This window comes from Hordeum vulgare, chromosome 1H, assembly GCF_904849725.1.
Source record: "Hordeum vulgare subsp. vulgare chromosome 1H, MorexV3_pseudomolecules_assembly, whole genome shotgun sequence".
Taxonomy (NCBI): Eukaryota; Viridiplantae; Streptophyta; class Magnoliopsida; order Poales; family Poaceae; genus Hordeum; species Hordeum vulgare.
The window spans coordinates 325,004,124-325,032,020 of NC_058518.1; positions in this window are offsets into that span (position 1 = coordinate 325,004,124).

The following is a 27,897-nucleotide window of genomic DNA, read 5'->3' on the forward strand; positions in this document are numbered from 1 at the left end:
GGTAGAGAAAACAAGTAAATAAAAAAGGAAAAATGGAATAAAACCGGACCGAACGAGTCTACGAGTAAGTTTTTTAAGGGTAAAGCAATGCTTTATTAATCATAAGCCACAAGCTCTGGGATACAAGATTGATCGTGGGGTTGGCTCAACCAAGCGTGACACCCGAGATCAAGAGAAAGAGAGTACTTGGCTAGCTATGTGCTCCCGTATTGGCACCACGCCCTTCGAAAGTAAAGTTACAACAAAAAAACTCGATCTAAGCTTAATCTCATTGACTATGGCTCCATGCTTTCCCCTGCTTAAAGTTGCAATGTGTGATATGGTTTGCTTAGAGTTCGATGAGACCAACATGCGCTCCACGTGCAAGTCTTCCGCTAGAGCCAAAGTTTCTCTACAAGCGATCATCTCCAGGATAGCGGGATCCTCGACACAAGCTATCACCAGCGCAAAGCTTCCCAAAAAATTGCCATGTTCATCCCTGGATACAGCCGTTGCAGAGCCGCCACGTCCCTTCCAGATGCTAGCGTTAACATGGATTTTGACGCAGCCTGTTGGAGGTGCTCTCGGTCGTGCCACATGCGTCGCCTGCGCCGAAATAGAAGGAGCCGATGGTGCCTCCCTTACCTCCAGAGCTTGCAGTTCAGCAATATATCTGTGGAAAAACATATGTGTGTCTTGTGGGGATTGAAAGATACCTTCATGGATCGCTTTTGCGACGTGGCGACCATATCGCCCAAAGAGTAACCGAGAGGAGGATAAATTGTTCATGTGATAGAGCCTCCATGAGGGTGAAGAGCCATTGCTTGATTCAGCCGTTGGCAACACTTGCATTGCTACTTCCTCATCCACAAAAGACCAAGTGCACCTCGCCCCCATGCAACTTCTGAGTGAGTGCCTCCACGAGTCCGGGGATCCACAAAGTCCGCACCACGAGTTACCTCACATATGCCTGTGGGATCTCACATCCTTCGTTGGTAGATAATGTTTAGATAGTCTCCACAGGAACGTTCGAACCTTCGCAGGTACTTTGGTTTTCCATAGGGATTTCCATGCCCCATCCTCCCCTGTGCTCGAGGAACAAGGGGAGTGCTCGAGCAAAGCTTCACGGCGCTTCCTCGTCGCCACTAGCATGCGATAGGCAGATCTGATTGTGAAGTTGTCATTTCTTTAAAAGTGCCAGCTCCAGAAGTGTGGGAGGTTCATAGTGGCGAGTGGTATGAACAGAATGGTCTGAATGTCCATGGGCACGAAGACTTGCTCAACTAACTAGCGATCACAATATGTCGTTGTATAGTCAATAAGCTCAGAGACTTTAGTCGGAGGATCCAACACCTTAGAGCCGTAAGGTCGCAACATTTCATCTTGTGGAAGCCATGTGTCTTTTCAGATATTGGTTGTCTCTTCATTTCCGATTCTCCTAATTAGTCCCTGTTTTAGCGTGTCTCTCCCCTCAATGATCGCTCACCAAATTTGGCTCGGATGGCTGCCTAGAGATGCATGCAAAACATGTGTGTTTGGGAAGTAGATGCCCTTCAACAACCATGCGCTCAAAGAAGTTGGGTTCTGAAGCAAACGCCAAGCGTGGCTAGCCAGCATAGCTAGATTGAAAATCTCAAAAGTCCTTGAAACCAATGCCACCCATTCCCTTGTGTTGTGTCATTGATTTCCATGAAACCCAGTGTGGCTTTGTGTTTGCCTTCCTTGATTCCCCACCAGAACTTCCTGATCAGCATATTTAGATGTTCACAAAGGCCCCTTGGTAGCTTGAAGCATGACATAGAGAACACATGTACCATTTGAGCAACAGACTTGACCACCACTTCTTTCCCGGCAGAGGACATTGTAATTTCTAGCCATCCTTTTACCTTGTTCCATAGTCGGTCCTTTAAGTACTTGAAGGCCCCATTTTTCGAGATACCAATATCTGATGGCATCCCCACGTACTTTTCATTCAGTGTTTCATTTGGCACATTGAGCAAACCCTGTATCTCTGCCCTGGCGCCCTCTGGGACACCCTTGATGAAGAAAATGGATGATTTTGACATATTTATGCGTTGCCCACGAGCCTTACATTATAAGTTGGGAACTTGGTTCACCTCATTGGCTCCCACACTATTTGCCTTGAAGAACAGCAGGTTGTCATCTGTGAATAGAAGATGGTTTACTGGTGGCACCGACGGTTCCACTTGAATACCATGCCAGTTAGACGACTCTCCTTGTGTTTTTAAGAGGCACGAAAGGCCCTCTACTGCTAGCAAGAATAAGTATGGTGAAATAGGATCACCTTGTATGATTCCTCGAGTAGGCTCAAATTTCTCAAACTTCTTCCCATTGACCATAACAGAGAATTTGACAGTAGTAACTAAACTCATGACAATTTGGACCCATCTCTCAAAAAAGCCCAGCTTCGGCATTATAGCTTTGAGATATGGCCATTCCACTCGATCATGGGCCTTCATCATATCCAGCTTCAAGGCACAACCCTCATGCTTTTTAGCTTTATTTCTTTTCATGAAGTGAAGGCACTCATAGGTTGTGCTAATGTTATCGGTAATGAGCCTACCTGGCACAAACGCTGACTGCTCCTCAGAAATAATATCAGGTAGAACTACTTTTAGCCGGTTGGAAATAACCTTTGAAGCAATTTTGTATAGAACATTGCACAAGCTAATATGACGAAATTGTGACACAAGGGTAGCATTTTCACCTTGGGGATCAGGACAAGAACCATTTCATTTATGCAGGCAGCCGATTCCGTGCCCTCCACTATTTTGAGCGTTGGAAATATGCCCTAGAGGCAATAATAAATTGATTATTATTATATTTCCTTGTTCATGATAATTGTTTATTATCCATGCTGGAATTGTATTGATTGGAAACTCAAATACATGTGTGGATACATAGACAACACACTGTCCCTAGTGAGCCTCTAGTTGACTAGCTCGTTGATCAAAGATGGTCAAGGTTTCCTGGCCATAGACAAGTGTTGTCACTTGACAACGGGATCACATCATTAGGAGAATGATGTGATGGACAGGACCCAAACTATGAACGTAGCATATGTTCATGTCACTTTATTGCTATTGTTTTCAGCATGTCAATGTATCTGTTCCTATGACCATGAGATCATGCAACTCCCAAACACCAGAGGAATACCTTGTGTGTATCAAACGTCATAACATAACTGGTCGAGTGACTATGAAGGTGCTCTATAGGTATGTCCGAAGGTGTCTGTTGAGTTGGCATGGATCAAGATTGGGATTTGTCACTCCGTGTGACGGAGAGGTATCTCAGGGCCCACTCGGTAATACAACATCACAATAAGCCTTGCAAGCAATGTGACTAAGGAGTTAGTCATGTGATCTTGTATTACGAAACGAGTAAAGAGACTTGCCGGTAACGAGATTGAACTAGGTATAGAGATACCGACGATTGAATCTCAGGCAAGTAACATACCGAAGGACAAAGGGAACATCATACAAGATTTACTGAATCCTTGACATAGAGTTTCAACCGATAAATATCTTCATAGAATATGTAGGAGACAATACGGGCATCGAGGTCCCGCTATTGGTTATTGACCGGAGAGTATCTCGGGTCATGTCTACATAGTTCTCGAACCCGCAGGGTCTGCACACTTAAGGTTCGGTGACGTTTCGGTATTATTGAGTTATGTGTGTTGGTAACCGAAAGTTGTTCGGAGTCCCATATGAGATCCCGGACGTCATGAGGAGCTCCGGAATGGTCTGGAGGTAAATATTGATATATAGGAAAGTGGGTTTTGAACTCCGGAAAAGTTTCGGGCATTTCCGGTAGTTTACCCGGAGTGACGAATGGGTTCCGGGGGTCCACCGGGTGGGCCCACCCACCCCAAAGGGACTCATGGGCTGTGGGAGGACGTGGACCAGCCCCTGGTGGGTTGGGAGAAGCCCCCACTAAATCCCAATGCGGCTAGGAGGTGGGAAGGAAAGAAACCCAAGTGGGGAAGGGAGGAATCCTACTAGGAGTAGGATTGGAGGTGGCCTCTTCCACCTCCTCCACTTTGGTCGAACCCTTAGGGGTTTTTGTGGCTGCCTCCTCGCCTCCCTCCCTCCTATATATACTAGAGGATTTGACGTCAGTCCCAACCCTAACTAGCCACGTGCCGCCCTTTCTTCCTCTAGATTGTTTTCTCCTCTAGATTAGTTCTGTAGAGCTTGGCGAAGCCTTGCTGGATTAGTTCACCACCACGCCGTTGTGCTGGAGAACTCATCTACCTCTTCGCCCCCCTTGCTGGATCAAGAAGGCAGAGATCGTCATTGAGTTGTACTTGTGTTAAATGCGGAGGTGTCGTCCATTCGACACTAGATCAGGATGGATCGAGATTGGATCGCGGGACGGTTGATGATGAGATCGCGGCACGTACTCGATTTGGATCGCAAAGATGTTCGACTACATCAACCGCGTTATATACGCTTCCTCTTAGAGATCTACAAGGGTATGTGGATTCAATCTCTCCTCTCGTAGATGGTCATCACCATGGCTCTCCCCTCCCCCTCCCCCTCCTCCTCCTCCCACCTCCTCCCACTCCACAGCCTCCCCAATCCTTCCAACCATGAAGATTTCTCCTGTTAATCATGATGGAAGGGCTCTTACATTGGGATTTCTCACCAGGGTTAGCCCTGGCCAAACAGGTGAGGATCAAGTTTGGCACCACGGTGCATTTTTCTTCTCCCCGGTCAGGCAAAGTTTTCTATTTGGTGGTTTCATTCTCCTCGGCCTCTTTCCCTTTGACTGAGGATTCAGTGGGCATTGCTCTCCAATGTTGTTTGGGTGGAGTAAGCTCGGGTTTCTCTGCCCGAAAAATATCAGCTAGAACATTTCGGTTTAGTGTTTCCAACAACAAAGTGGGACACTTCATCTATGGGCTCAAAGACAGAGTTTGGCCAGATTTTGTTTGTCATTTTCACCTCTTCAAGGGACGCTTTGCGCAGACTGTACATCTTGATTCTCATTGGCACGCTGATGAGGAATTAGTTAACATCTCTTCTAGGAGGTCTATGGCGATCAAGACTGATTTAAGTTTTCTTGGTAAAGAGATTATCAATGATTCTCCCTCGGGTTCGTGCCACCCCCCCCCCCCCAAATTTGGTTAAGTTTGATCCTATCAATTCTTACAATCGCCATGGGAGTCAAGCTTCAGCATCTCAGGCAATTTCCCGTGACCACATTCCACGTAGCATGGCACATGCAAGTTTGAATACCACCCCGACATCATCGGAACCACGCCCGCATATGCATTTAATGGAGAGTTACGTTGCCCTAGCGGATTTGGAGGACGCGGGATATGCCTCTAAGGACAATTTCCTTCTTTTGGGCAGTCTTCGGTTTCGGATTAATGTTCCATATCCTTCTCCACCGCAATGTTTCCTTACATCTGCGATCAAATATGCGCCACAATCTTCGGAGTGGCCACCGGTTTTAGAGGCTCGACACAAGGCAGATTTAGCGCAAGTCCAATATTCTGCTGACGAAATATCGGAATTAGCCATTAATTGGTCGTTTTTATGCGCAAGATGCCTTCAATGGGGACATAATAAACGGGACTGCTGCTCGCGTCTGATTTGCATTAACTGCTCAGCTCCTAATGACAAGATGATTGCCTGCCCTGCGATTATTAAGCATAATCTGTCGACTGACACGACTACTACTCGAGCAAGTAGCACTAGTGATTGCAATCAACCCAAAGTTGTCGTTTCCCGCTTGGTTCAATATTCAGGCAAACATCGTCGATACACCAGGTGCGACTGGTGTGGGGCATATGGGCACAAGATCCATTCCTGTTTTAAACGAGAAAAATCCTCTAAATGGATTTGGGTACCTAAAGTTTCCGATTCTACCCCTCTCGCCTCGAATTCTGCGCCTCCCCCCACAGAGCTCATCACTCTCCTGTCCCATCCGAGACTTCGGCCGCTTCACCCTCCTTTGTCTCTTGTCTCATCGTCGTCGCCTCGTCTGCCCACCACCTCCATTTCCATGGCGAACTACCCGCTGAACCCAGTGTCGTTCCTCCCGCCTGGTTTCGCCGTGGAACCTGGCCCGGATGATCGAATCGTGCGGAGTGGGATGGTGGTTGGGCCATTTCCACCCCTCAACCACGACTTCTTGGCGATCGCGGAGGCCAGTCACTATGTTCCACTCCATCGCCGCGAAGCCATCCGCACTCAGATCGAAGGTTTGCTGCACGAAGCTCACTTATTCACCACCGAATCTTTTGATCATCCCTTGGGCATTGGGATTTTTGGTTTTGCGGATGCATTCATGAGAGATACCGCCATTGCTTCTCCCCTAGAGCTTGAGGACGAGGACCTCCTCATAACTTTTGTACCTCACAATGAAGCTCTGAATCGTCGTAGTACCACCTTTGGGCCTGAACTTTGGATTATGTATTTTGGGTTTCCCTATGACTATCAAACAGAGTACTACATTCAGAAATCCCTAGGAGGGTTTGGTGCTTTGGTCTCCTGGTATAATCCGAGATAGGATAGGAGATTTGTTCTGCTCAAAGTGAGAGTCCTTAATATGAGCTTGATCCCAAAGAGCTTTGTAGTCTGGCAACTCGGTGGTGCTAGGGACTGCTGGACTGTGCAAGTTACTATCTTGCGTAGCAATGACTAGAATGGTTTATTACCTGAGGTTCTCCCTGCTGGGGAGGAACCACATCCTCCTAATGGCAACCCACACCCTCAGTTTGTCCCTGAGCTCACTGCTGAGCAACTGTACCAATAGCAAGTGCATAACTGGCTAGTTCAAAATGCAGCTCAACCTCACGGGGATCCTCCTGCTCATGAAGCCCCACAGCAACAGGATCAGCACAATGGATGGGGAGTGTGGCCTGCCTCACCACCACAGGCACCACAATTACCTCCTTATCTCTACAACTTTCAAGCTTGGCTTGCTGCCCAGGGACTACAAGTGCAAGATGGCCTGGTTCCTGAAGATAACATCTCAGATAGTGCTTCCCATGCTTGGAATGATGCTATATCTAACTCCAACAGCTCTGCTAGCACCAACCTATCTGCCGGATCTCCGAATCCCCTGGTGATACACTCTCAAACACATCAGCAGCAACACTCTGAGGGTCTTCTGAGAATCTCCCTGGAAGTTAACAATAGTGGAATTCGCTTTGGCTTATTTGAACATGGAGAATCAGTGCTCACCCCGCTACTAACTGATCCAGCTCCAAGACAGCAGCTAAATGACTTCATTTTTAGAGCCATCAAACCTCTAATGGCTTCTAGAGGCCCTTGGAATACTGATTATGGTTTCAGGCATGAATGCATGCAGGTGGAAGTTGCAGTTGCTCTGAGTCATGATGGCATAATCTTTAGCAACACCTGTCCTACTCTCCCCATGAGCAGTACATCATCTACTGTTATCATAGAAGCACTATCCCCTGAGCAGCATGGATCAGGAACTACAAGTCAGCAAGATTCCTCTGAAGCACAAAGGCAAAATGAAACTGCAAGTAGATACTTCCAACCTTCGCCGCAGCCTTAGATCAAACAAGTATAATGGTTTCAAGATCCCATCCATGGCAGAGGGCAAGATCACTAAATCCAAAGTTAAGCCCAGGATGATTCCCAATATTGCTCTTCAGGAAGTTGATCGTGCTCTGACACTTGAGGTTCCCCCTCCTACTGCCATCAACACCATGCAGGCCATTGGGACGCAGCTGTGTGCTATACCTGAAATAGAGCTTGCAGATTCGGAGCTTCTTCGAGAAGATCCAGGCCCTGCAGATGGCCAAGTTTGATCTTGTGCCTGACCCACCTCCTCTTTGAATCTCTATGGTACTTTTGCGTAGTTGGAACGTCTTATGTTGGAATATTCGTGGACTTAATTCGCCTAAAAAACATCTAGCTCTATCGAATGCTATTCGTGACAGCAGCTGCTCCATCATTTGCTTACAAGAATCGAAAATGTCATCATTTGATGAACATGCCTTACGTACATTGTGTCCTAAACGATTTGACAAATTTGCATATATTCCCTCCCGAGGGGCTTCTGGTGGGATAGTCACGATTTGGAACTGCTCTATATTTGTAGGAACTACGTTTGTAGAAGAGGATTTCGCGTTAGGGGTCCAGTTCTCATCAACACAAACTTTGCATACCTGGAAGCTATTGAACATATATGGCCCCTGCCAAGGGGATCAAAGGGTTCGTTTCACCTCTTGGCTCTTTGATCTTCACATTGTGGCGACTGAGGACTGGTTGATCCTAGGGGATTTCAACTTCATTAGGGCACCAATGAACCGCAACCTACCCGGAGGTAATATTCAAGACATGTTTACGTTTAATGAATTCATCAGTGAGCAGATGTTAACGGAGATCCCAATCAAAGGCCGAGCATATACATGGTCGAACATGCAGCTAAACCCTCTGCTCGAACAACTCGACTGGTTCTTTACGTCTCTGAATTGGACTACCTCCTTTCCCAACACTTTGGTACGTCCATTGCCACGGCCTGTATCCGATCATATTCCCTGTTCGGTCGAAATACAAACCAACATTCCACGCAACAAAACATTCCGCTTTGAAACATACTGGATTGCCCACCCAGGGTTTATGGAGACAGTCTCGCTAGCATGGAATAAACCCGTCAAACATGGTCAGAATAGCAATGCAGAGGCGATAATCTGTCAGAAACTTAAAGTTGTTCGATTTGCACTACGAAGATGGAGTTGCGGTATCTCCCGCCTTAAGGTAGCAACCATCAACACCAACAAGGCGTTGCTGGAGTTAGACTCCCTCGAAGATCGACGTACTCTCACCACGCCAGAATGAAACTTCCGAGGCATCCTCAAAAATCACCTTCTCAGGTTGCTAAAATACCAGAAAGAATACTGGCGCAAGAGATGCTCCATCAGATGGATCAAGTTTGGAGATGAAAACACAAAGTTCTTTCAAACAGTTGCAACTGAACGCTATCGACGCAACTTTGTGGCTACACTCCAAAACTGATGCAGGGATCGTGGTTGAGACACATGCCAGCAAGGAGGCTCTCCTGTTTGACACCTATAGAACAAGGATGGGCGCGGCGAGAGCTCCCGATATACGGTTTGATTTAACGCAACTACGGCGACAAGGCATCGACTTTGAAACTCTTACGATCCCCTTTGCAAAAGAGGAAATAGACGCCGTAGTGAAAGAGATGCCAGCTGACAAATCTCGAGGGCCGGACGGTTTTAACGGCGCCTTTCTTAAAACTTGTTGGCACATCATCAAGAAAGACTTCTATGATCTTTGTGACGAATTCCACCGAGGTAATCTCAACTTGGAACCTCTGAATTATGGGCACATCACGCTCATCCCCAAGACGGCTTCTCCTGAGACAGTGAACGACTATCGTCCCATTACCCTGCTTAACTGCTGCCTCAAGATGATCACCAAGATACTGGCACAGCGACTCCAGAAGATCATTCTACAGATTGTACATCGAAACCAGTACGGGTTCCTCCGTGGTAGATCTATACATGACTGCTTGGCATGGGCTTTCGAGTACATACACCAATGTCAAAGCTCTCGAAAGGAGATAGTCCTGCTTAAATTAGACTTCGCTAAAGCTTTTGATACGGTTGAACATTCGGCTATGATCACCATCATGCAACGTATGGGGTTTAATTCAAAGTGGATCCAATGGATGCAATGCATCTTCTCGTCAGGAAAATCATCGGTATTACTGAATGGAGTCCCTGGTAAACAATTCCCGTGCAGATGTGGAGTAAGACAGGGAGACCCTCTCTCACCATTGATATTTGTGCTGGCGGCGGACATACTCCAAACAGAGATTAACAGACAACTAAATCTGGGCTTGTTATCCCACCCTATCGACCCAAGAGGCGATGCTGACTTTCCAGTAATCCAATACGCCGATGACACCATCATCATCATGCAGGCGTGTGATGTCCAGGCTGCGAGAATGAAAAGAATACTAGATGACTTCGCCACGACGATAGGGCTCAGGATTAACTATCAGAAATCCACCCTAGTTCCTATCAATGTGACACAAGAGGTGTGTGACAACATCATCTCGATCTTTCGTTGTGCGCAGGCAACAATGTCGTTCACCTACCTAGGGCTCCCGCTGGGTACATCTAAACCTACTGTCTTGGATATGACACCGCTAGTCTGTAAAGCGGAGAGGAAAATCACAGGTGCCATGGCGCTGATGTCGCATGCGAGCAGATTTGCTTTGATGAACTCACTGGTCACGTCGCTACTCGTGTACCCAATGGGGACCCTCAGAATCCCCCCAACGATTGTAGAACAATTTGATAAACTCCGGAGGAGGTGCCTATGGAGAAAAAAGACTGAAGATGGATTCAAAAGTAATGCTCTGGTAGCGTGGAACGCAGTTTGCCGCCCGAAAGAGAATGGCGGCCTAGGGGTCCTGAACCTCAAACTACAGAATGACGCGATGCTTCTAAAGATGCTTCACAAGTTCTACAACAGAAAATAAATCCCATGGGTAGCATTGATCTGGAACACACACTACGGGGAAGCAATCCCCCACGCGCAAGATCGCAGTGGCTCTTTCTGGTGGCGAGAACTGACTAAACTTATGCCGGTATTCCGAGGGATAATGCGAGTCAATGTTAACAATGGCCTCTCGACGCTCTTTTGGAAAGACAACTGGAACAATGCCGTATATGCAGAAAAGTTCCCTCGGGCTTTCTCCTTTGCTAGAACTGAAGATGCCTCGGTTCAGAACTTCTTGGGGACTAGCTCGCTTCAAGAAGCCTTCTCGCTGCCCCTGTCAGAACAAGCACATGATGAACTCAGAATGATGCAACAAGAAATCAGAGATGTGCAGCTAAACCCTAGGGGAGATGACTGGGTGTGTTCTTGGGGGGCTGGCACCTTTGAAACGGCAACATATCGATGTTTATATTTCAAAGAGACTACGGTGCATCCAGCGTTTCACTGGCTGTGGAAAACGAAGTGTGTCCCAAAGATCAAGGTATTTGGATGGTTTTTGCTGATGGACACGCTCAACAGGAGGAATATGCTCAAACGGAGACATTACAACATAGGGGCTACTCTGGACTGCATGCTATGCGATCGACACATGGAGGAAACACTAGAACATCTCTTCTTTGAATGCAGCTTTAGCCAACGCTGTTGGAATATGCTCAACATCAAATGGTCAGGACAACAACATAGACTAGAGAAACTATAGCATCAGAGGACAGCACACCCCAGGGACATGTTCATGGATATTTTTCTGGTGGCAGCCTCGAGTCTATGGAAGGAAAGAAATAACAGGTGCTTTGAGCAAATAACCCCATCACTTGGGGCTTGGCGACGTCGGTTTGTACTAGACTTCTCCAATCTTAAACACCGTGTGCCTACTAGCAAGGTGCAAAACATAGATAACATTGTGGCCACCCTAGCTGATACCACATAATATGTAACCCCACCCTGCCCACCTCCCCCCCTCCCCCCATCCCCATTCCACCCCCTCCCCATCATGTACATGTGTAACTATTGGCTTTATATATACATGCAGTAGGATTTTATCCTACTGTCTTACACTAAAAAAAATGGATAGATTTTATGTGCGCGTAGGATTTTTTTTGTTTCCCATGCGACGTTCCCCAACATTGAGAACCACTTTGGTGACAGTCGCACCGCAAGTGTCCCAATGTTGCTGGAAGAAGTGTACAGGGAATCTATCCGAACCAGGTGCCTTTATGGGGAACATTTGAAATAGTGTTGTTTTAACTTCCTCTCCATTGTATGGAACATTCACGATGCCATTCATACTGTGTGTGACCTTCGTCAGGACAGTAGCAAGAACTTGATCCATATTGGTAGTTCCTTCACAAGTGTATAGGTTCTTATAAAAGGATGTAGTCGCCTCATCTATTTCACTCAAATCCTTAGTCATTTATCCATCCGATTTCTGCAGTATTTTTATTTTATTTTTTCTCCTCCGGCGGCTGGCCCTTAGATGGAAGAAGAAAGTGTTCTTGTCCCCATGCATTAACCAGTCAACTCTGGCTTGTTGCCTCCAAATGATTTCCTCCCGGTGGTACAACTCAACAAGTCGATTAGTGATCTTGATCTCGCCATGCGTGGGGCCTTACCGGCTTGGAACTCCACGCATAATCTACAACTATCATTTCAGGTTGGAAATTTCCTGGCGGGCATTTCCAAAGTGATGTCGATCCCACGTGGAGAGCTCACCAGAGAGAGCTTGGAGTTTATCCTTGATGGCGGCGACAGAGTCACCTCGAGATTGCCCTCATGCATTCTGAATTACCGGCGAGAGCGACATGTCTCTCTCCCAGCATATCTCATACTTAAACGCACGAGGAACCCTTTTACTTCCTTTGGAGTTGTGCCATTGAAGTAGAACTGGAACATGGTGTGAAGTCACAACATCCAGGTGCTCTAGAACAACCAGGGGAAACTCCACAGTCCAAGAAGGATTGGCCACACATCTGTCTAACCATACTCGTGCATAAGTGCCTCGGGCAACTTTTTTCTCAAACATCCACATGTTACCTTTGTAACCTATGTCTGTCAATCCACACATGTCCAAGGCATCGCAGAACGCATCCGTTTGAGTCTGGTTGCGAGCACAGACCCCTTCATGTTCATGCCCATGGAGCACCTCATTAAAGTCTCCAATCACCACCCACGGAAGGTTAGCTAGTCCTGCTATTCCTTTTAGCGTCTCCCATGTTTTATATCTCTGTTCTACTTGTGCTTCACCATAGAAGAAAGTAATTCTGTTTTGTATATCTACCATCTCATCAACAAGCACATCTATGTGATATTCCAAGTAGCCAATGTGTTCGAGCTTTATATCATTATTCCAGAAAATGCCTAAACCTCCGATCATGCCAGAGCTGCTTACATCGAAGCTTTTGTTGTACCCTAAGGTTCCTACCAAATTTTCCATACATGAACCCTCTATTTGAGTTTCCAACATACAAACTATAGAGGGGGCAAATTGCTTTAATAGGTCTTGAAGCTCTCGAACTGTCGCAGGTTTGCCAGCCCCACGACAGTTCCATACTAAGCAACTCATTGTGCCAAGTGCGACCCCGCTAGGGGGCCCACAAAACGTGCATCAGTGTGTTTTGTTGCAATAGTGCTTTTGCCCAGATTCTTCTCCATGTGGTTGGCAATCGGCCTTGCTCTCTTCTGTTCCTGCTTAGGCGGAGGGCTCATGGCCATATCCCGTGGTAGAGATGGCTGGATATTTCCACTTGACTCGATGGTAGCATTCTCTAGCCCTGTAAGCATAGGGAGAGTCTCCCGTGATCCCCTCTTCCTGGATCCATCAACCTCTTCCATGTTTTGATCTCCAAAGGGTGTGTCCTCATGATCGGTTGTGGGGTATTTGTGTTGTGCATACCGGTAGAAGACTCTCTCCCCTCGACGTGAACACTCTCTGCCTCTGCCTCCGTTGCGTCGCCCCGCATCTAAGCCCCGGCCCTCGTGAGGACCCCTTCTCGCCCCTTTGTACCAAGTCGCACGCAGGTCCTTAAAACCCAAAGCCTTTGGAGGGTGGACTCCATCGCCACACTCCTTAAAAGTATGACCGAGATGGCCACACATAGCACACCAGTCAGGAAGTCTCTCGTACTTTACACTGAAGATTTCCCTATTCTTGTTCTTGACAAGTGAAACCGCGTTCCTTAGAGGTTTAGTAACATTGATTTTCACATGGACTCGATAGAAACTGCCTTCGAAATCCTGCGACTTTGGTTCACCAAAAACAGACTCGCCAATGGTGGCACATAGGGACTTGATCAGAGGGAAGTATCCCTCGGGAAAATCATGAATTGGAGCCCACATTTGAACCTCGTCCAAGGTAATCGCCGAAGGTCTCGTAAACCCATCATAGGGCGCCACCACCAGTGCCTTTCCCTTATAGGTCCAAGGACCATCTTCCATAACCCGCTCCCAATCGCCGAAGCACATGAATTGCAAGGTGTACAGGTTATCCTCGAGTGGGCGGATTTTGACTTATTTTGCAAGATCCCAAGCCACCCTCATGTTCCTGTAGAACTAGTATTGGCTATAGGGTTTATCAGTATGAACCCTAGCGATCACCATCCACCTAGTTGCTTCCGCCGGGAGGTCCGCATCGTTCACCACCACGTCTTGCAGGTTATCCTTGCTCAATCCCAACTCTTCCATCATGGCCTCCACATTGGTAGTCGCCGAGCCGACCCAAATGCTCCCGTATCCATGAGAACTCTTGCCCGGAGAGGAGGTCCATGGGTTGTGGGATTCCCAAGCACTTCCCGCCCCGATGACCGAGAACCAGTTGTCGGGCGAGGAAGTTGCTGGGGATGTCATTCTCTACGGAGAAGGCGATCGTTGCCGTCGCCGAGAGGAGAGAGAAACCATAACGAGAGGGCGATCACCACCATCGTCGAGAGGAGAGACAAACCCTAACCAGTGTGGGAGTAAGTGAGTAGAAAGATATTGATTGATGTGAACAAGAGAGGGAGGAGAAGAAAATGGGCCGGCCTTATTCGTATGCATTAGCGAAATCTTTGAGGAAAGAGCACGTATCATCTCGCTGTAAGCAAGATATAGCTATCACAATCTTGTAATCTCAACAAAAAAGAACTCATGATCTCGTATTTTGTATACTTTTTTAGGGGTGTATTTTGTATACGTAGATGGTACCATTATTGAGGTCCATTTGAAACGATGTTGAACTATAGATAAATTAACAAGATCAACAAACATGTTTAGTTCTGAATTGCACTCCAGATTGGCCTATTGGAACCCGACTTATAGCATTCTTTCTCGCGAAAATCTATTTGACGCCTAGTCGTTTCATAGAAGATGCACTCTCTGTCCGGCCCATCTGAATTAACGTAATGCGATTGTAACCTATTGTTTGCGTGTTTTGTGAAATTCTAGATGCTTCTGATTGGTTTTGTGAAGCTTATAAAAGCTTCTGGTCATTTTTTTAACCTTTGTTTTCCCAATGGCTTTTCGTTTTGTATTTAAATGTTCTTTTCTAATTCCTTTTCCTTTTAAAAATTTATGAATATTTTTCAAATCCATGGGCTTTTTAGAATCATGAACAATTTTTAAATTGTGATTTTTTCAATTGTTTTTTCTAATTCACAAACTTTTTAAATACGTGAACATGTTTTGAATTCGTAAACTTTTTAAATTTTGTGAGTTTTCCGAATTCACGACCATTTTTGTATTCTTGTGCACTTTTACAACATGCAAACATTTTTGGAATTTATAAAAAAAATCAAATTCGTGAACTTTTTATAATTCACATTTTTTTGAATGTGTGAACATTTCTTAAATTTTGAGCCTTTCAAACTCATGTATTAGAGATATAATATTTGAGAGTTAGAGATAAATATGTATTAGAGATAAAAATAGGTCTAAACAACCTTGCCTTATATTCCAAGGTTATCCTCTCTCGTGTACTCTATATATATATCCTACAAGGGTTTAGAAGGGTCAAATCAACACAACAACAATTTCAGCGATGCTATAATTTCTACATGGTATTAGAATGGTTTGTCTCATGACGTCGATTCTAGGTTCCTCTATCACTTTCACAGCATGACATCCCAAGGGAGATGCGCGACATCATATCCATCAATTTACCAGCTCTCTAGATTAGATCAATTTTTTAGTTCAAAATATTTGAAATCTCATTAGATTAGTTTCTTCATTAGCCACCAAATATATCATGTGATTCCGATCCTCAATCCAACCCGGTGAAAAGAAAAATAGTGTAGAAATCGGCATCAACATTGACGTTCATGTGTATGTCTAGCGCACGTACATTTTCATCTTGTAGGTGTGCGTGATCTCGCGACGGTGAAGCACAACTCGAGTGCTGAAGTGCACGGGTCTTTCAGTGGTTATGTACCGACACAAATCGACTCCGAGTCTTCATATCGCGGCATTGAGGTCATAAGCGTTCTCGTGATCTATGTCACATCTGCATTGAGGTTGGCATGCAGCGTAGGACTCTATCAACATCGATCTATAAACACATTCATCCATGGACACCGTACACGAGTTGCGAATCCCCTGACAAATCCTTCGCGACCACAGGCGGGTCACCCTCACGAGTGGAGTTAAAAGGTGGCAACACAAGGTCTATCATCGCTCACAGCATGGTTGACCGAGCTCGAGACGACATGGAGTGTTCGAGTGGATGAGGAGTCTCCGGCCTCGAGTGCTTCGGCAGGCACATCCGCAAGTCTGAAATTCCCTCCAACTACAGGTTGGCCATCAATATGGGCAAGTTTAACGACGAGTCCTAGCTAGAGACTTGGCTCGAGGATTACCGAGTGTCCATCCAGATCGATGGCGGTGACGACTTCGTCGCCATGAAACACCTTCCCCTCATGCTTGAGGGATCAGCGAGGGCATGACTAAACTAGCTACCTGCCAGCAACATCCACAGCTAGGAAGACCTAGCCCGAGTGTTCATCAAGACATTCGAGGGTACATACAAGCACCCGGGGTGGTCTGAGCTACAACATTGCGTCCATAAGAGCAATGAGACTCTCCGGGAGTACATTCAATGCTGGACCAGTCTGCACAACACTCTGGAGTACGTGCCTAAGCACCAATCTCTCTGCGCCTTCAAGGCAGGCACTCGGTACCACGAGCTCATCTTGAAGTTCGGTCAGGCTCAGGACCTGTCCCTCGGTCGTGACATGGAGATTTCCAATCGATACACCAAGGACGAGGAAGAAGACCGCCTCCATAGCGACAATGGCCAAGCAAGCGATGATACCTATCCAACGTATCAATATTTTTTTATTGTTCCACGCTGATATAGTATCATTTTAGGATAATTTTTGGGTATTTATTTACCAATTTATATTATTTCTAACCACTAACCTATTGACCCAGTGCCCAGTGCTAGTTGTTGTTTTCTGCATATTTTTCACTTTTCAGGTTTTCAATACCAAACGAAGTCCAATTGACCTGAAACTTTTTGGAGGTTTTTTCTGGACCAAAAGAAGACCAATGAGTATCGGAAGAAGGCTGGGGGCCACCCAAGGTCTCCACAATCCAACACGACGCGGCCTGGGGGCGTGCCCTGATGGCTTTTGTGTCCCTTGAGGCTCTCCCGACTCCGTTCTCTCGCTTATAAATTCTCATATATCCAAAAAACCTAGAGGCAGTCCAAAAACACTTCTATGCCACCACAAGTCTCTCTTCCGATGGGAGGCCATCTACAACTCCGTTCTGACACCCTGCCGGAGGGGGGGGGGTCGATCACGGAGGGTCTCTTCATCAACCTTGCTGCCCTCAGGATGGTGCGTGAGTAGTTCACCATAGACCTACGGGTCCATGGGTAGTACCTAGATGGCAATCTCTCTCTCTCCCTCTCTCTCTTGATCTTCACTACAATGATCATCGCATCTTCGCTTTGATCTATATGGTGTATTCCTTTTGTGCAGTGCATTTCTTGGGATCCGGTGAATTGTGGGTTTATATGTAGATTATTCATGATAAATATTTGAGTCTTCTCTGAATTCTAATATGATTCTTCTGTGCATGATTATGTCAGCTTCGTAATTCTCTCCAGTCTATTGAAATAGTTTTGCCAACTAGATTGATACTTCTTCGGTGAGAGAGGTGCGTTGTAGTAGGTTCAACCTATCGAGTTTCTATATCCCAGTGATAGAAGGGGACAAAATGCGTCTTTTTGTTGACTAAGGATAACATGATGGAGTTTATTCATATTGCTTGAGTTTACTTTGGCCACATCATGGCATCGTTCTCCATGCATTACTTTGTTTTACTTAATACTCTAGATGCATGCTGGATAGCGGTCGATGAGTGGAGTAATAGTAATAGGTGCAGGCAGGAGTTAGCCTTTTTTTTATGGACGTGATGCCTGTATACACATGATCATTGCCGTGAATATCGCATAACTATCCACTTTTCTATCAATTTTCCAACAGTAATTTGTTTATCCACTGTATGATGTTTTCATGAGAGATGCCACTAGGTAAAACTATGTCCCTCGGGTCTATTCACCATATATTTACAAAACCTTCAGTACCTTGCTGCCATTTACTTGTTTTCATTTTATTTTGCAATTTACAATTGTCTAAACATCTCACTTGCTCGCAAATAACGAGACCAAGGGGATTGACAACCCTCTTGCCCGCGTTGGGTGCAAGTTGTTTGTTCATTTGTATGCAGGCGCTGAAGACGGTTGTTGTTGATATTCCTATTGGTTCGATAAACCTTGGTTTCATAACTGAGGGGAATACTTACCCATACTATGTTGCGATAACCCGTTCCTCTTCACGGAAAACCTAACATAGATCACTAGTATCAGGAAGGATTTCTAGCGCCGTTGTCGGGGAATATCATCACCAACTACCAAGTAACTTCACACAAATTTTCATTCACTTGTTCCTCTTTTTATTTTCTGGTATATTTAGTTTGTCTCATAAAAAATAAAAATACAAAAATATTTATCTTTGCTTGTCACTAGTTTACTTCTTTGCTTGCTTTACTCTCTAGTTTACTTGTCCTGCTTGTTACTTTGCTTGCTCGGTCACCATGTCTCAAGATACTACTAAGTTGCATGACTTCTAAAATACAAATAACAATGATTTTATTAGTACTCCTGTACCACCCGCCACTAGTGCGAAGGCTTTTGATATTAATGTCACATTGCTGAATCTTGTCATGAAAGATCAATTTTCGGGAAGTCCTAATGAGGATCCCGCTTCACATCTTAATACATTTGTTAAACTTTGTGATATGCAAAAGAAAAAGGATATGGGTAATGATATTGTGAAATTAAAATTGTTTCCTTTTTCACTAAGAGATAAAGCTAAAGCCGCGTTTTCATCTTTACCATGTAATAGTATTTGGACATGGGATAAGTGTAAAGATGCTTTTATTGCCAAGTATTTGCCTCGTGCTAAGATCATCTCCCTTATAAATCAATTAATGAATATTAAACAACATGATTAAGAACATGTTGCACAAGCTTGGGAGAGAATGAAATTGATGATAAGGAATTGCCCACTCATGGTTTGAACTTGTGTATGATTATCCAAAACTTATATGCCGGACTAAACTTTGTGTCTAGAAATCTTCTAGATTCCGCTGCAGGTGGTACCTTTATGGATGTGACCGTAGGAGAGGCCACAAAACTTGTGGACAACATCATGACTAATTATTTCAATGGCATACCGAGGGAGCTCCAACTGGTAAGAAGGTAAATTCTGTTGAGGAAATTGCTACTTTGAGTGAAAAAGTGGATGCTCTTATGAATTTGGTTGCTAATAAAAATACTCATGTTGATCCCAATGATATTCCCCTATCTACTTTGACTTAGAAAAATAATGGTGCTATTTATGTGAACTTTGTTTCGCGAAATAATTTCAACAACAATGCTTATAGAGGTAATTTCAATTCTAGGTCGTATCCCGGTAATTCCTCTAACAACTATGGAAATTCTGATGGTAATTCATATGGAAACTCTCCTAAAAATTCTAATAGGATACCCTCTGGAATTGAGAACACAATCAAGGAATTCATTAATTCTCAAAAGATTTTCAATACTATGGTAGAAGAAAAATTGCATGTTGCTGATACTTTGGCTGAAAACATGGATATAATTGCTCATGATGTAGAAATCCTTAAAAGTAAAGCTCTGCCTCCTAAGCATGATTTTAGTGATACTATTAAATCTATCCAAGTTTCTGTTAATGAAAGTAAGGAGAGGACCGCTAAGTTGAAAGCTAAGCGGGAACTCCTAGAAAAAGCTCTTCCACCTTTTTTTTACCGAAATCATGATGAAGATCTTAAAATGATTGGTACTTATCCTATCGAATCTTTGTTTACCTATCTGAATATTAATGATAAAATGGACTGGATATGAGTCAACTCTAGTTAAGGAGCATCCCATTTGCTTGGAGGGTGATGATTTTGATGCTAAAACTAAAAAAGTGGGTTCGGAGAGGTCAAAACTTTAACTAGTGATGTGCCCACTATGTTGGATTACAAGGATTTTAATTATGATAATTTATATTTAATAGAATGTATTTCCTTTCTGCAATCCATTATTATCTCACCCAAAGCTTATGAACAAAACAAAGCTTTTACTCAACACATTGTAGAAGCTATGGTAAAAGCTTAGGATGAGAAACTTGAGCTTAAAGTTTCTATTCCTAGAAAGTTGCATGATTAGTGGGAACCTACTATCAAAATTAATATAAATAAATATGAATTCAATGTTTTGTGTGACCTTGGTGCTATTGTTTCAACTATACTTATATCTTTATGTGATGTCTTGGTCTCACTAATATTGAATAGTGTTCCCTAAACTTGCATCTTGCAGATTCTACCATTAAGAAACTCTTAGGTAGAATTAGTGATGTGCTAACATTGCAAATATAAATTGTGTGCCTGTAGATTTCATTGTGCTTGATATTTATTGCAATCCTACTTATCCCATTATACCTCGAAGACCCTTCCTATGAACTATAGGTGCAATCATTGACATGAAAGAGGGAAACATAAGGTTCCAATTACCATTAAAGAAAGGAATGGAACAATTCCCTAGAAAGAGAATTATACCACCTTATTAATCAATCATTATAAATACTTATGGGTGGAGTGTCAAAGATGATAACACTTGAAACTATGCAATATGCCTAGCTAGGGGCGTAAAACAATAACGCTTGTTGGGAGACAACCCAATAATTATCTTTATGTTTGCTTTTAATTTATGTTTTTTGTGATAACATGATTTTTTATACTTTAATGATTGTGTTTTTATGTTTTAATTAGGGTTTGTCCCAAGTAAAGCCTTTGGGATGATTTGTATGATGAGTAGAATTGATACAGTGCAAAAACAGAAACTTTGACGTCAAGTGCAGAATTTCTCTGATTTCACTGGAACATATTTTTAAGCTGATTTTTTACAAAGTACTCATATCCAAATTATTCAGGTCTTCCTAATATATCAGAATTTTTTAGTTACAGAAGTATGTCAATTAAATGTATCTTTACAGACTGTTTTGTTTTAGGCAGATTCTATTTTTGCTTGCATAGTTTGCTTGTTTTTATTATGCTATGGATTGTATCAGGGGTATAAGCCATGGAGAAGTTAGAATATAGTACATTATACTTAAATAAAATAAGAATCAACTTATAACAATACCTAAAGTACTTGATATGTTGCTTATACTAACAGATCTCACAAAGTTTTGTTAAGTTTTATGTGATTGAAGTTTTCAAGTTTTGGGTATTATCCTGATGGACAAAGGAATGAGGAGCAGCAAAATCCTAAGCTTGGGGATGCCCAAGGCACCCCAAGGTAGTATTCTAGGAATACTCAAGCGTCTAAGCTTGGGGATGCCCCGAAAGGCATCCTCTCTTTCGTATCAATCCATTGGTATGTCACTTGGAGCTACATTTTTATTCATCACGTGATATGAGTTTTTCTTGGAGCGTCATTTGCTTTTGTTTACTTATACTTTTAGTATGCCACAATAATAGTTTGATGGACACACCTATTTGAGAGACACACACCATCATCATAATTTGTTAGAATACTCTATGTGATTCACTTATATCTTTTGAGTTTAGGAGTTGCTCTAGTACTTCACTTAGATATTTTTGAGCATGATAGCATGTATATTGTATAGAAATATTATGCTCTCGTTCTTACCTTATATTTGTTTGAGAGTTAAATAAATAGTGATGATAATTTGCATGGGTCATAAGACTAGACCAAAAATAATAGGTGTTCAATGAGTGATAATTAAAACCATTATGTAGCACATATAGAGAAATTATGGGTTAATGATATTGATGTGGTGATATGAAAAAGGTGTGAGTGCATGATTATTAATTCAGAGAGGTGTTTATATTAAGAGATGTTAACTTCTTGTTCGTCTAAAAATTAAAAAGGCGTGGTGATGATGTGTGAGCATTTCTATTCCTCGTTGAAATCCTAGTGTTGTTTCTAGTTGGGGCCGCGCGATGGTTAACTCCTACCAACCCCCTCCCTCGGGGCATGCGAGTAGTACTTTTATTTGTGATACCATGGACATACACAATATCACCTCCTCATATTTGCTAGCCTCTTCGGTGCCGTGCATTGCCCATTCTCACCTCGAGGATCGGTGCAACTTTCGCCGATGCATCCAAACCCCGTGACATGACACGCTGTTGAACATAAGCCTCATTATACCTTGCTCAAAATAGCCACCGTACCTACCTATCACGACATTTCCATAGCCATTGCGAGATATATTGCCATGCAAATTCCATCATCACTTCACATGACTAGTTCGTTCATCATCATAATGCTTTGCACGACACATAAAGCTGACATAGTATTTGTTGCAAAGCCACCGTTCATCATATTTTTGATACATGTCACGCTAGATCTTTGCACATTCTGGTACACTGCTAGAGGCATTCATACAGAGTCATATCGTCCTATCAGTTTTCATATTGAGTTGTAAGTAAATAAAAGTGCGACGATCGTCATTATTAGAACATTGTCCGAGTGAGGAAATAAAAATGGGGGAGGCCAAATGAGCCCATAAAAATAAAAATAGAAAAATGAATGAGAAAAAAAGAGAGAAGGGACTTTGCTACTATGCTTTACAACACTTGTGCCTCAAAGTGGCACCTTGTTCTTCATATAGAGAGTCTCATTTTATACAATTCATATGCTAGCGGGAATCACTTTTCCATAAACTTGGCTTGAATATTCTGATGACGGGCTTCCTTAAATGCATGAGGTCTTTGTGAGCAAGCAAGTTGGATGCACACCCAACTTATCTCTAGTTGAGCTTTCATAAACTTATAGCTCTAGTCCATCGTTTGCATGGCAATCCCTACTCCCTGCATCGATATCTATCGACGAGTATCTCCATAGATCGTTGGTACGCCTAGTTGATGTGAGACTATCTTCTCCACTTTTTACCCCTCTGATACCTACCACCATATTCTATTCCACCTATATGTTATGTCCAATGGTTCACGCTCATGTAATGTGTGAAGAATAAAAAGTTCATGCAAATTGAAAAAGTATGATCCAATTGCCTAACTTGTGCACTGTGGTGCTTGAAATTTGTATCAATGTGGTGAAGATGGAGACATGCCTTGCTAATATAATAGGATGAATGGGGGTAAAACAATATTTGAGGATCGTATTCTTTGAAAGATTAATGATTTTGTTGCTTATACTTATAAGTATTGCTATGTTAATGTTTGCTAATTCATTGTTTCTGAATGAGCATATATGCATAATATTACATCATGGGTAGCATGTCACATCAAAAATTCGATTATATCATTTACCTACTCAAGGATGAGCAGGAATTAAGCTTGGGGATGCTTGATACGTCTCTAAAATATCTATAATTTTTTATTATTCCATGCTGATATATTATCATTCTAGGATACTTTTTGGGTATTTATTTACCAATCTATATTATTTTTAGCACTAACATTTTGACCCAGTGCCTAGTGGTAGTTGTTGTTTTTTGCATGTTTTTTCAAATTTCAAGTTTTCAATACCAAACAAAGTCCAAATGACCTGAAACTTTTTAGAGATTTTTTCTGGACCAAAAGAAGACCAATAGGTATCGGAAAAAGGCTCGGGGCCACCCAAGGGTCCCACAAGACAACACGGCGTGGCCTGGGGGTGCGCCCTGATGGTTTGTGGGCCCCTCGAGGCTCTCCCAACTCCGTTCTCTAGCTTGTAATGTCTCCTATATCCCAAAAACCATAGAGGTAGTCCTGAAACACTTCTTACATGGCCGCAAGTCTGTGTTCCGACGAGAGGCCATCCGTAGCTCCGTTCCGGCACCGTGTCAGAGGGGGGATCAATCATAGAGGGGCTCTTCATCAACCTTGCTTCCCTCATGATGATGTGTGAGTAGTTCACCATAGACCTACGGGTCCATTGCTAGTACCTAGATGGCAAACTCTCTCTCTTGATCTTCAATAGAATGATCATCACATCTCTCGCTTTGATCCATACAGTGTAATCCTTTTGTGCGGTGCGTTTGTTGGGATCCGATAAATTGTGGGTTTATGTTCTGATTATTCATGATAAACATTTGAGTCTTCTATGAATTATAATATGATTCTTATGTGCATGATTATGATAGCTACGTAATTCTCTGTGGCCTATTGAAATAGATTGGCCAACTAGATTGATATTTCTTCAGTGAGAGAGGTGTGTTGTAGTAGGTTCAATCTTGCGAGTTTCTATATCCCAATGACAGAAGGGGATATAGAAACTCACAAGTTTGAACCTAGTACAACGCACCTTTCTCACCGAAGAAATATCAATCTAGTTGGCCAAACTATTTCAATAGATGGAAGAGAATAACAAAGCTATCATAATCATGCACATAAGAATCATATTATATATCGGAGGAGACTTAAATATTTATCATGAATAATCTGAACATAAACCCACAATTCAACAGATCCCAACAAACACAACGTACAAAAGAATTACATCAGATGGATCAAAGCGAAGATGCGATAATCATTGTATTGAAGATCAAAGAGAGAGAGAGAGATTGTCGTCTAGGTACTACTATGGACCCGTAGGTCTTTGGTGAACTACTCACACATCATCATGAGGGTAGCAAGGTTGACGAATAAGCCCTCCGTGATCGATCCCCCCTCTGGCAGAGTGCCGGTATGGAGCTCTAGATTGCCTCCCATCGGAACAGAGACTCGCGACGGTGTAAAAAGTGTTTCGGGACCTCCCCCTAAGGTTCTAGTGTAAATAAGAATTTATAGGCGAGAGAACGGAGTCAGGAGAGCCACGAGGCAGCCACAAGCCATCAGGGCGCCCCCAGGTTGCGCGCTATTGTCTTGTGGGGGCCTCCTGCGCCCTCTAGCCTTCTTCCCGTGCTCCATGATCTTGTTTTGGTCTAGAAAAAAATCACAAAAAGTTTCAGGTCAATTAGGCTTCGTTTGGTACTCGAACCTGAAAAGTGGAAAAACATGCAGAAAACAACAACTCGCACTAGGTAGTGGGTCAATAGGTTAGTGTTCAAAAATAATATAAATTGGTAGATAAGTGCATAAAAAGTGTTCTAAAATTATAACATAATAGCATGGATCAATAAAAAATTATAGATATATTGGAGATGTATCAAGCATCCCCAAGCTTAATTCCTGCTCGTCCTCGAGTAGGTAAATGATAAAAACAGAGTTTTTGATGTGACATGCTATCCATGATGTATTCTTATGCATGTATGCTCATTGAGAAACTATGAATTAACAAATATTAACACAACAATATTTATAAGAATAAGCAGCAAAACAATTAATTTTTCAAAGTGTACGATCCTCAAAGATTGTTTCAACCCTATCCATCTTTATTATATTAGCAAGGCATGGCTCCATCTTCACCACATAAATACAAATGTCAAGCACCACAGTGCCCAAGTGAGGAAATTGGACATAGAATATAGGTGGTACCTTTTCAATATGCGTCAAGTTTTTATTCTTCACATAATACATGAGCGTGAACCATTGGACACAACATATAGGTGTAATAGAGCAAAGTGGTAGGTTTCAAAGGGGTTGAAAGTGAAGAAGATAGTCTCGTATAGACTAGGCGTACCAACGGGCTATGGATATGCCCATCGATAGATATTGGCACAAGGAGTAGGGATTGCCATTAAAATGATGCACTAGAGCTATAAGTGTATGAAAGTTCCACTCAAGCTAGGTGGGGTGTGCATCCAACTTGCTTGCTGATGAAGACCTCGGGCATTTGAGGAAGCCCATTATTGGAATATACAAGCCAAGTTTATTTAAAAAATATTCCCACTAGCATATGAATGGTACAACATGAGACTCTCTACATGATGAACATGGTGCCACTTTGAGGCACAAGTGTGCTAAAGGATAGTAGCAAATTCCCTTCTCTCTTTTCCTCTCATTCATTTTATTTATTTATTATGGTGGGCTCATTTGGCACCCCCATTTTTATTTCCTCACTAGGACAATGTTATAATAATGATGATCATTACACTTTTATTTACTTATGACTCATGGATAACTCGATATGATGAATGAAGCAACATGACTCCAATATGAATGCCTCTGGCAGTGTACGAGGATGTGCAATGATCTATCATGACATGTATTTAGCATATGATATTTGGTGGCTTTGCCAGAATTGTTATTATGAACGATGGCTTTGCCACAAATACTATGTCAGCTCTATATGATCTTGCAAAGCAATATGATGCTGAACGGACTAGTCATATGAAGTGACGATGGAATTTGCATGCCAATATATCTCGAAATGGCTATGGAAATGGCATAATAGGTAGGTATGGTGGATGTTTTGAGGAGGATATAATAAGGCTTATGTGCAATAGAGTTTATCATGTCACGGGGTTTGGAAGCTCTGGCAAAAGTTACACCAATCCTCGAGGTGATAATGGGCTATGCGCGGTACTGGAGAGGCTAGCAAATATGAGGAGGTGAGATAGCATATGTCCATGGTGTCACGTTAGTCATAAAGAACTCATATAATTATTTCAAAGTTTTATTAGTCTTATCACAAATCAAATTACTACTCGCATGCCCCGGGGAGAGGGTTGGTAGGAATTAACCATCGCACGACTCTGACTCGAAACAACACTAGGTTTTCAACGAGGAATAGAAATGCGCATACATCATCGTTATGCCCTTTTAATTTTTTAGATGTTCAAGAAGTTTTAACATGTCTTAATACCAATACCTCTCTGAATTAATGATTATGCACTCACACCTTTTCATATCACGACATCAATATTATTAAACACAATTTCTCTATATGTGCTACATGATGGTTTTAATTATCACTTATAGACCACTCATTATTTTGATCTAGTCTTATGACCCATGCAAATTACCGTCACTATTTACTAACTCTCAAACAAATATAAGTGAAGAACGAGAGCATAATATTTCTATAAAATCTACACGCCACCATGCTCAAAAAGATATAAGTGATGTACGAGAGCAACTTCTAAGCTCAAAAGATATAAGTGAAGCACATAGAGTATTCTAACAAATTATGATGATGGTGTATCTCTCTCAAATAGGTGTGTCGATAAAACAATGATTGTGGAAAACTGAAAGTAAAAGTAAACAAAAGCAAACGATGCTCCAAGCAAAACTCATATCATATGACGAATAAAAATGTAGCTCCAAGTAACATTACCGATGGATTGAGACGAAATAGGGGGTGCCTTCCCGGGACATACCCAAGCTTAGATGCTTGAGTCTTTCTACTGCGACAACAGACCTTCCCTCGTACGGTGCCAGGAATCCTGCTGCTACGGCTACGCCTTTAGGGACTTCCTAGGAAAATATGCAAAGGATTCCCCCGTGGACTTGGAGCCTTGCGTTGGTGTTCCCTCTAAGCGGAAAGGATGATGTAGCACATCGGCGGTAAGTATTTCCCTCAGTTTTGAGAACCAAGGTATCGATCCAGTGAAGGAGTATCACAAGTGCCTGCACAAACACAAAGAGCTTGCTCCCAACGCGATGAAGGGGTTGTCAATCCCTTATAGATTGTTTGCCAAGTGAGAACTGAAAGCAACAAATTAACAAAGCAAAGTAAAAGCGAAAGTGGAAACGATAGGTGTGAATAGACCCGGGGGCCGTAGTGTTCACTAGTGGCTTCTCTCATGAAAGCAAGTAAACGGTGGGTGAACGAATTACTGTTGAGCAATTGATAGAACCGCGCAAAGTCGTGACGACATCTATGGCAATGATTATATCTATAGGCATCACGTCAAAAACAAGTAGACCGATACTTTCTGCATCTACTACTATTACTCCACACGTCGACGGCTATCCAGCA